Consider the following 9447-nt stretch of genomic DNA (forward strand, 5'->3'; position numbering starts at 1 on the left):
AACTAATATATTGATTACATGCTACCAGCAGCTACATTTTATTTTTTGACTAAAAAAATTAATGCTCAAAATGTATGTTTTGGATGAATCCTTTGCAATATATTGACCTTTACCAGGTGATTTTAATTGAATATATGGAACCCTTTGAGATAGCCAAGAATATGATTTATAAAAGATAGTACGAACTCTGCCAAATGTAAATATTCTCAGTGTATTCATCATGCATTGTATTAAATGATATTTTTCTCCACTGTACTTTCCACGAAATGGGCTGTGGAGTACACGATATTAAACACATACTCTCATTTTATAGATGAGGAAATTGATGCACATGGCAAAAGGCAAGTTGTGGAAGATTGTACAGATAAACTTCAGTCTTCTTTCTAGTCTTTTGAGTTAAATTCTGAATGCAAGAGATGAACACCTTTGGCGTTTATGTTTACGTTTGTTCTTTTGCACTCACCGTTTTTGCTGACCTCTTTGCGTTATTTCATGCATAGACACCCCTAGACTAGAAACATTTTGAGAGGAGGAATTGTATTGCTATCTCTTTCTCATATGTGCATCACACCAAATTTGGTACCATCTGTGTTCAACAAATATTTGCAAAATTTATGAATAAACATTCTAAAATATTATGATCGCTATCTCCTAATTAAAGCAAAGAAGGGAAATCAGAAGATAACTGACTTTAGCTATAAGATATGCAAAACTCAAACAGTCTTTCTGGACCTTTAGTGCATCACAATTATGAAACAGTGACGATAATGCAGCGTCTTAATTGTCCCCAACGGCTGCTTTTCTATCTCTTATAATTAAAACACTGATGCTTGACAATTTTTGAAAGTACTTAAAAATTTTTTTTTCCTATATCTTTTATCCTGAGACAGAAAACTTTTTCTCTTTTCTCACAGTTCTCTGCAGAGTTCTTGTTCATTGTGATAAGACAAAAGCATTTCTTTACACAGGGGCATCAAAAGAATTATTTGGAAAAAGGGAAATGCATAATCGTTCTGTCTGAAGATGTCTGGATGAAATTTAGCTGCAATGTACTTTCAACATTTAGCGTTTAATTCTAACTCTTTTGTATTGACAAAAAACAGCACTGAGCACTTAGACTTAACCTTTTGGACGTCGCCCTCACTGAACCCATTCCTTTCCTGCTCTCTCACGTTCCTTCTCATTGCCTTTTGGTGCCAAATGTATTCATTTTTATTTTCTGACAAAAATCTGATTCCTAATCTTTTCCCTTCTCCATCTATTAATAGTGTTTCTTGACAGTCCTGTGGGGTTAATGACAGCTTTATAAAATAAACGTTTCTAACGTAGCAGCTGTTGGAGAAACACTACTTGTAGTTTTTGTTTGTTTGTTTTTTAGGTAAAAAGATGTCTGTCAAAGTGGAAACACTCGTATGTTACAAAAGTGCCTGTGAATCTTCAACTAAATAAATAATCAAATGTATTACCCTTGAAGATGCAGAATTTCATCTCTACTTCAAGCCCTGTTTTGCTTTGTTTCACTTGGCTTTTGGATATGAGGCACCCCGTCAGTGAATAGATGACTTCTTGGGCATTAGCTTTTTGTTTTTCCTTTCTTTTAATAAGGAGTTTACGTTCTGCCTGTCAGAAACTGGCCATTTCTAGGCTGCCTTTGCCGGACTCATTGTTTACAGTTGCGTCTGCCCCTTTGTCAAGAAGTCACTGGACTAACTCTTCGTGATTATTTAGCACGACCACCGTTAGAGGTGTCTTTCCATCTTTGTCTTTTTCATTCATGTCGGCTCCTGCGTCGGTTAGCAGAGAGACGGCCCCTTGGTTCCCTGAGACCACAGACAGTCTCCTGAGTGAGGTCCATCCCGAGCCTGTGTCCACAACATCCGCCTCACAGCCATCCTTTGTCACCCCCTCAGCCATGTGGCACTGGCTCCGTCTGCAGCCCAGTGCCTCCTAGGTCTCCAGTGTCCCAAGAAGCGCCATGTCTTCAGAGATATTTCACAACATCTAGGTGCCCGCACAGCACGCAAGCATGAGATTGTCCTGGCCACTTCCGTTCCTCAGACTCACATCCGTGCCCTTGGTTGAGACCTAAAACTTTTAGGGCTCTGGCAGATGAAAATGGTTTTTATTTGGAAAACAGTATAATCTAAGTTGGAAAATGTCTATTCAAAAACTACCCTTTGTTGACATTCCCCCGCCCGCCCAGATAGGAACACCAGCCATCTCTACACCAGGAGAGACGAGGTCTGTGCACACTGCTGGTAGGCTACCTACGGCAGGAGCTGCGCAAACCGCAGGAACCCCACACACATTTGATGATGGATTCTGTGGTAGGCGCTCAGTGACTGTTGTTGACTGGCTGATGCACTGTGTTTAATTGTAACTGATTCTCAGTGTCTGTTTCTTCAATGTGAATTAGTATATTCCTGTCTCCCTTTTTCATTGAGTATGGAATTCTCATAACTGTCCATCTAATGGAACAGATATCTGAAAAGCTTTTGTTTTCAAGTGTTATAAAATGTCGCAGTTTCCCAGGCTTACAGAGTTTTCATAATCAGTTCTGTAATGTTGCTAAGAACATCCCCACATTTCAGTAACACTGGCAGGTTTCCACACCTTCTTCCCTTTCCTTGACTTAATTAAGATCGTTTCATACTGAGACTGGAAGAGAAAGACCACGGTCTTAGGTAACAGCACAACAACTTCACCATAAGCCAACACTAGTCAGAAACACTCACTGTAGCATACTACAGCTGGCCACCTCACAGAGTGTCTCACCAGCTGGGCATGTCATCTTCAAGACCACGAGGCTAGCCCTTAATGAGGCTGCTTACGTATTACACATGAGAATGTGCAGCGATATTTCCTCTCTGGTGCAAGTTTACTCTAGCCCATCCTTTACATTCTTCCCTGGAATAAGCATGTTAAGTCCCAACTAAATAAAAATCCTGCCGTGGCTTGCAATGATATGACTTCTTAGATGGGCATACCTGGTTTTACGGGTAAGGATCCAAGTCTGTGTTCTAGCCTCATCTCCCAACGCAACCTCAGATAGTCCACGGAGCCTCAGACTGAGCTACTCACGATGATGGTACAGTCTGTTCTCTTGGCCCAAATGTTCTCCTTCTCCTTCTTTGGTAAATTTCTGCTTATTTTCAGCTCAAATATTGACTGGGAAGCCTTCCCTTTTTTTCCTCGAATTGGTTACTCTCTCTTTTATGTGCCCCTTATAGAATCACATTGTCATGAACAGTTATTTGCCCGTTCTCCTCACCAACAGTCAAAATTAGCGCTTACACGGTCTGTCCAGTCCCAAGCACGGTGCTTGAATATCATGAAGGCTCTTCAATGTTTCATGAATGGGTGGCTCGTGTTAATAGTTCTGTTTTGGTGTTATTTCATAAAATGTTACTCCTTTATATCTGGGACACTTTTCTTAAAATATTTTATTAAATAAAATAGCATACAATTTGAAATGCTTCTTTTGTCTTAAGAACTTGAAGTCAACACATGAATGTAGAATTGTAAAAAGAGAAAAGATTATGAATAATTATCAGCCTGTCCCATGACTGTGGACCACGCTGTACGTCAGTATGGAAGAGTGCTCTCTGCAAGTCACAGAAGAGGCACCAGTCCTCTAGAGAAGCAATACAATATCCTTTTCTAGGGTTTAGGAACCTTGAAAGTCACAAAAGTCTTCTTCCTGGCCAAATGAAATCTTTCTTAATGAAGTTTAATTCTGTTTCTTGGTTCATTCCTCAAGGGTAATGGATAGTGGCTGATTCTCATCCATCAATTAACAAATAAGCAAGTACTATTTATTGAGTTCTTACTGTACGGTCACCAATGTAATTGCAAAATTGGGAAATATAAGATGTAGAAGACATGATATTTCCTTCTGCAGTTTCCATTTTTTTAAAGAGATAGATGCTCCTTGGAAAAAAATCATACATTCATTAATCCAAAAATATCTATTCTCTTCCAAAATACACCCTTCCTATTCTGAACACTTGCACCAGAATGTCATGAATTGTGTTTGAAGCATGGATGCTGACCATATTCTGTAGCTGCAGTAAAAATCATGGGTGTTAGAGTAGCATTAATTGTTGCATGTATCAGTTATCTGTTGCCACAATAATACTACATAACAAACATCCCCAAATGTAGTAGATTAAATCAACAATGATTTATTATTCTCTCAAATTTATGAGTAAATTGGTTCTGCTGGACGGGGCTCAGGGAGGCTCACTCCATGTATCTTCAGTTAACTGTAGGTTGTCTAGGTGACTGCTGATATTGACTGGGCTCGCTTACTCATCTAGGCTCTCACCTGAGACAAATGGCAAATGGCAAGGCTTTGTTTAATGTGTCTCATCCTCAGGCAGTCTAGCCTGGGCATGTTGACATGTCATCAAGTCAAAGGCAGAGGGGCAAGGTGGAGAGAGAAAGACCAGAAATGTGCAAGGAGTTTTTCAAAATTTAACTTGAATCACGTTTGTTCCATGGGCAAAACAAGTAACTTGGCCAGATTCAGCATCAGAGAATACACTAAAGGGCATAGATACAGAAAGACATGAAAGGTTTGTCCACTAATACAATCAATCTGCCACACTAAAGTAGCTAATCACTGAGAGGTAGGTTCTGAGCCAAAGTGACCAGAATGCTTACGTTAAGACTATTTTAATCCTTTGCCACTTTAAATGCATGAGGTGTGTGAGACTGAGCTAATTTTGATTAAACAGATGATGACGACGGGTGTGACTGCCGAATCACTACTGCCCCAGGAGCATCCCTGTAACAAGTGAGCTTTTCTGGGCAAAGATAGAGGCTGTAGGAATACAGTGAACCCACCCATATCACAAATCTATTTTCAAAATTCACGTCTAAACTACAGTAATAAAGATATTTCTCTGCTCCAGCTGCTGCCTTTCCGTGCTCTTTGGAAGACTAATTTCCTATTATCACACTTTGTTGAGGGGCCATCATGCCTGAAAGGCCTGAGTTATTGCCATTTTTCAAGTTACATATGGTCATGGGTTGAATGGTGTCCTCCAAAAAGATGTACTGAAGAGCTAACCTTTAGTACTTCAGAATGTGGCCTTATTGCGAAGCATGATTATTGTAGATGCAGTTAGGATGAGGTGACACTGGAGTGGGTAGACCCTGACTTCAGTACGACTGGTGTCCTTATAAGAAGAAGACAGAAATACAGAGAGGAGAATTCCATGTAAAGGCACAGAGGAACACAAGGAGGGGATGACAGAGGCAGAGACTGGAGTCAAAGAGCGCCAAGGATTGCCAACAACTACCAGAAGCTAGGAGAGGGGTATGCAACGGACTCTCCATCCGAGCTCTCAGAAGGAACCAACCCCTGCCAACAGTTGGAGTTCAGATTTCTAGCCTCCAGAATGAGGGAATACATTTCTGTTGTTTTACCCATCCAGTTTGTGGATGTGGCTTTGGAACTGGGTCATAGGCAGGATTGGCCCCAGGAAAGCTGTTCTGGTCCTGGTACCAGGGTCTGAAGCTCTCCAGAACTAGGACCCCGCTGACTCTTCCTCTTCTGTGACCAACTCTCTAGGTATGGCATAGCCTCTAAAAATTTCAAAACTCACATCTATTTAGCCCATTCTCCCAGGATTTTTGGAGCCAATCACTGTGCACCTGCATTTCCAAGCAAGTGCCAGCCCCAGCGATTCCAGGGTGACTGGCCCATCCTGTTTTTACTGTGACATTTTTGGCTACTATTCTGGCTTTAAAAATCACATATTTAATCTCTGAATGCCCTGAGAGGGCTGCTTGCTAACTATCCACCTAAGTCATTTTACCCTGTGTGGCTTTAAGCAAGTCCCACGTCCTGGTACAGCCTCTCAAGCCCTGTCGGCGCTGTAGAGGGTTTCTCTTCTCCAACCCCTTCAGCCTCTCTTACGAGCACCCCCAGGGGAGCCTGCTGGCGCATCTGGCTCTCTAGTTACCACTGGGGACCAGGATTCTTGTTTCACAACCACTGGAAGCTTGCACTTCTTTCTGTGTTCCCAAGGTGCCTAGCGCATTGCAGAGAATGTACTGCTGCTGTTCACTTCCTGATTAACAGGTTCTTGACCTTTTTGTCAGAGAAGCAGTTGTCATAAATCCATGGAGAACAGTCTCCGGAGGCTTATTGGAGGTGGTGAGGGGAGGCAAATTAAAGGGAGGCAAAGCCTTACACAGAGCTGGCAAAGCAGCTGTCTTTACACTCCAGTACTGTCGGCCCCAGCCACCGACCAAAGGGCCCTGGAATGATTTCCATGAGTCACTTGTCAGTGATGTTTGAGAGATGCTGAGTTCTCACAGGTAAATGGGAGGTCAAACACCTTGGGAAGCTGGCCCAGGAGTCATGTTACATAGTCTAAGTATTAACTCTCTGTTCCAGTTGTAAAGCGTAGAGCCCAGAAGGACTAGGAGTGGGGACGGGAGGTGTCAGGTGTGGGGAAGTGGATTAACAATCCCCCTTTGTCCCAGTAAGGGACCGCTGACTGACAGGACAAAGGTGGTCAATCCGCAAGAAGGAATCAAAAGTCCAAAGATAGAATGAGATGTGGGAGAACAAATTTTGGCAATGTCTTCAGGCTGATCTATGGTAGGAGAAATTGGGGTATTTCTTTCCCCATTGTCACTCTGACAAGGGGCATGTATGTTTGGATTTCTGCTTCGTTCGTGAAAGCTTTTACACTACAGGAAATACACTATGAATATTTAAAAAATTTTTTTTGACAGAGCTCAGGGAGCTTTTCACAGAAGCAATTACAACATCTTTAGCTTTGATCCATTCCCTTGCGATGTTTGGTTTTAAATCAGACACTCTATAAAAATAGCAAGCAAATTTCACAACCGCCGATATACATTTTAAAGTGTAAATGTTCTTAATCATATTTAAGATAAATCAAGGTTAGCTTCATTTTTCAAGTAAAAAAATCCACTATAAATATGAATATATTTTGATTGGGAATAATTAAAGGACTTTTAAGCAAATCAGAGTATTTTTATAGCAACACAAAACTTCACTATAAGAAAAGTACTTTTTGGGGCCAATGTTTTCCTTCATGTTTAAATATGAAGGAACACTACATCTCTGAAACAGCAGGTAACCCTCGAAGTCCTGACACTGCTTGACAAGGAAAACACCCAGTCATTTCAGGTTTGGACTGCTAGAGAATAATTTCACGAGGTTAAGACTCTGGAATTGAAGACCTCTGATTTAAAGGGATATTAGTGTTTGCCCAGGCCTCTGGCTTATGGAAACTGTGCTTCAAAACAAAATTACTCAAGTCGATGGAGAATCTGCCACTTGTAAACCTCAGGCAGCTAGGATGCTCCAAATACTTAGAAGAGCTGTGGTGAGTAACAGGCTCTTTGATATTCAGTCATTTCATCCTGTTGGTGAGTTAACCAAAAACTATTTTCCTAGATAGTCCAAGAAATTAGAAAATAACACCGAACATTTCTTGTGTGGTAATATCCCACCATCAGCCAAGAGATTGAAGACCTGTATCTCTAAAACTTCTTAGACCTCTTTAGTGGTCCAAGTCTAAAACTGCTACCCGGAAGATCACTAAGAATACGAACGTGCCTTGCTTTAGAAATTATAAAATAGGATGCAAATGTTTGCTAGACAGAGAAATGGATGCATTCTTCAGTGACTTCAGTCCCTTTGCTAACGTTAAACTGTGGATGCTAAGTAGGTGCGCCATTTCAGTCCGAAGGAAGACGGTTCCCCAGAAAAATCCCTCCTGGCTATTTTATAAGCCTAATACAGTTCTCTCTGTTTTCTTGACATTTGCTTTTGACACCCCCAACAGGTTTCTTACTATTGTTTAGGATCCCCGTGGAGTCAATGTGAAGGCAGAGTGAGAGGAGGAAGGGGTCCAGTTGTTAAGCAGTGGCCAATAAAGACGACCTACGTTCCCGCTCCCGATGGTTGGGCTCATCAACCCGGAGCGAGTCTGAGTAGGTCGTTGGTTGCAGAGAGCGTAAGACACAGAACTTGTCTACAGGAAAAGAATTTTCAAGAGGCTTTGGGAACAGTTTCTCCTACTGAAAGAAAGATGCTATCTCTGAAGGAAAGAAAAGGGAAAGCTTTAGAAATAAAGCGGAAACTCCCTCCTGTGCGTTTAGATGTTTAAATCTGCAGGTAAACAAGGCAGCAGGGAGCATCTGCACCCGGGCTGAGGAGCGAGGCAAGCCGGGGGGTATTGCCACTTGTTACTGCACTTGACATCAATTAAACCTGTTTAAATAAAGTGTTAGATTCCTTTTCTATTGCATGCAACATTTACATTCATTATGCCAAATGCCAGAACTGTTTTCTATAACCAAGTCACCTGTACTTATAATCAATTCATGCATTTTGGACACCCACAGGATAGGTCAGCAGGGGATGCTAGCATGCTCTGGTCTGTGCATGGGAAATTAAAATGCCCCGCTTGAGAGAGCTAGTCCTTCGTTTCCACAGCAGGTACCGCTCCTGGTTCTTTCTCCCCTGTGGAATCATTAGTGAGCAAGATTCCGCTATAACACACTGGGGTGAGGACTCAAGTCTTCTATTCTCTCAGCTTGTGGCCTGAAATGTTATTTCCTGGGGCTCTGACTCTGACCAAGGGCTGATGATTTCTGTAAATTCAAAGTGGCTCGGGCAGTTTCCTTCCTGTTTCTTCTCGGTCTCCTGTTATCTATGGATCTGCAATGCTTCTAACTTTGCACCCGGTAGATGGCAGTGGCAGTCACTCTAGAACCCAGGCCTTCCCGCTCCCTCCTCATTCCTTTTCCTTCCAGGTACCAGGACCCTCCTCATTCCTTTTCCCTGTCAATCCCTGCACATGCCGACGGCTGGACCTGGAAAACTATTCCTTCCTCACTTTGCTTAGTTTCCTCAATTGTATCTTCCCAGGGGCCCATGAATCTTTTTTTCATAGGACAGACACGGCACAATGACCATTACACAATTGTGGTGTGATTATTTGTCAAATCCCATTTCTCCAATTAAAATACGAGACTGAGGGACAGGGCTGTGTCCGTTTTGGTCTCCCAACCTATCTCAGGGTCTCCCATCCATCTCGGAGGGCTTGGCATAGAGAACAAATATGTGTAGAATAAATGAATACATAGGTGGAGGGGATGAATGAATGAAAATAAACCCCACAAATATTGGATCCATTTTTTTTTGTCTCAAATTGTTCTTCCGCTTTTAATGTCCTCTGGTTTTTTGATTACCTTCTTCCCATCATTTGAGAGAGGTCCAGTCCCAACTCCTGCATGAAATTATTTTTAACTATTAAATCCTCACCTAATCTTTTTTTACCCCCAAATTTCACATATCGTGGATAAGCATGCCTTGCATTTGTGATAGTTTTTCCCCTCACATCTGTAGAATCTGTCTTCCCTGACAGACTGTAGGTTTAGGATGACACAGAG

The 9447-nt window shown here is 41.9% G+C and overlaps 1 pseudogene; it reads right to left on the reverse strand.

Annotated features, from left to right (window-relative positions):
• Window positions 1-1547: 1547 nt before the first annotated feature.
• LOC105067730 (uncharacterized) lies at window positions 1548-8793 on the reverse strand (annotated as a pseudogene).
• Window positions 8794-9447: the final 654 nt, after the last annotated feature.

The sequence above is a fragment of the Camelus bactrianus genome, chromosome 26 (assembly GCF_048773025.1).
Source record: "Camelus bactrianus isolate YW-2024 breed Bactrian camel chromosome 26, ASM4877302v1, whole genome shotgun sequence".
NCBI classification, from domain to species: Eukaryota; Metazoa; Chordata; class Mammalia; order Artiodactyla; family Camelidae; genus Camelus; species Camelus bactrianus.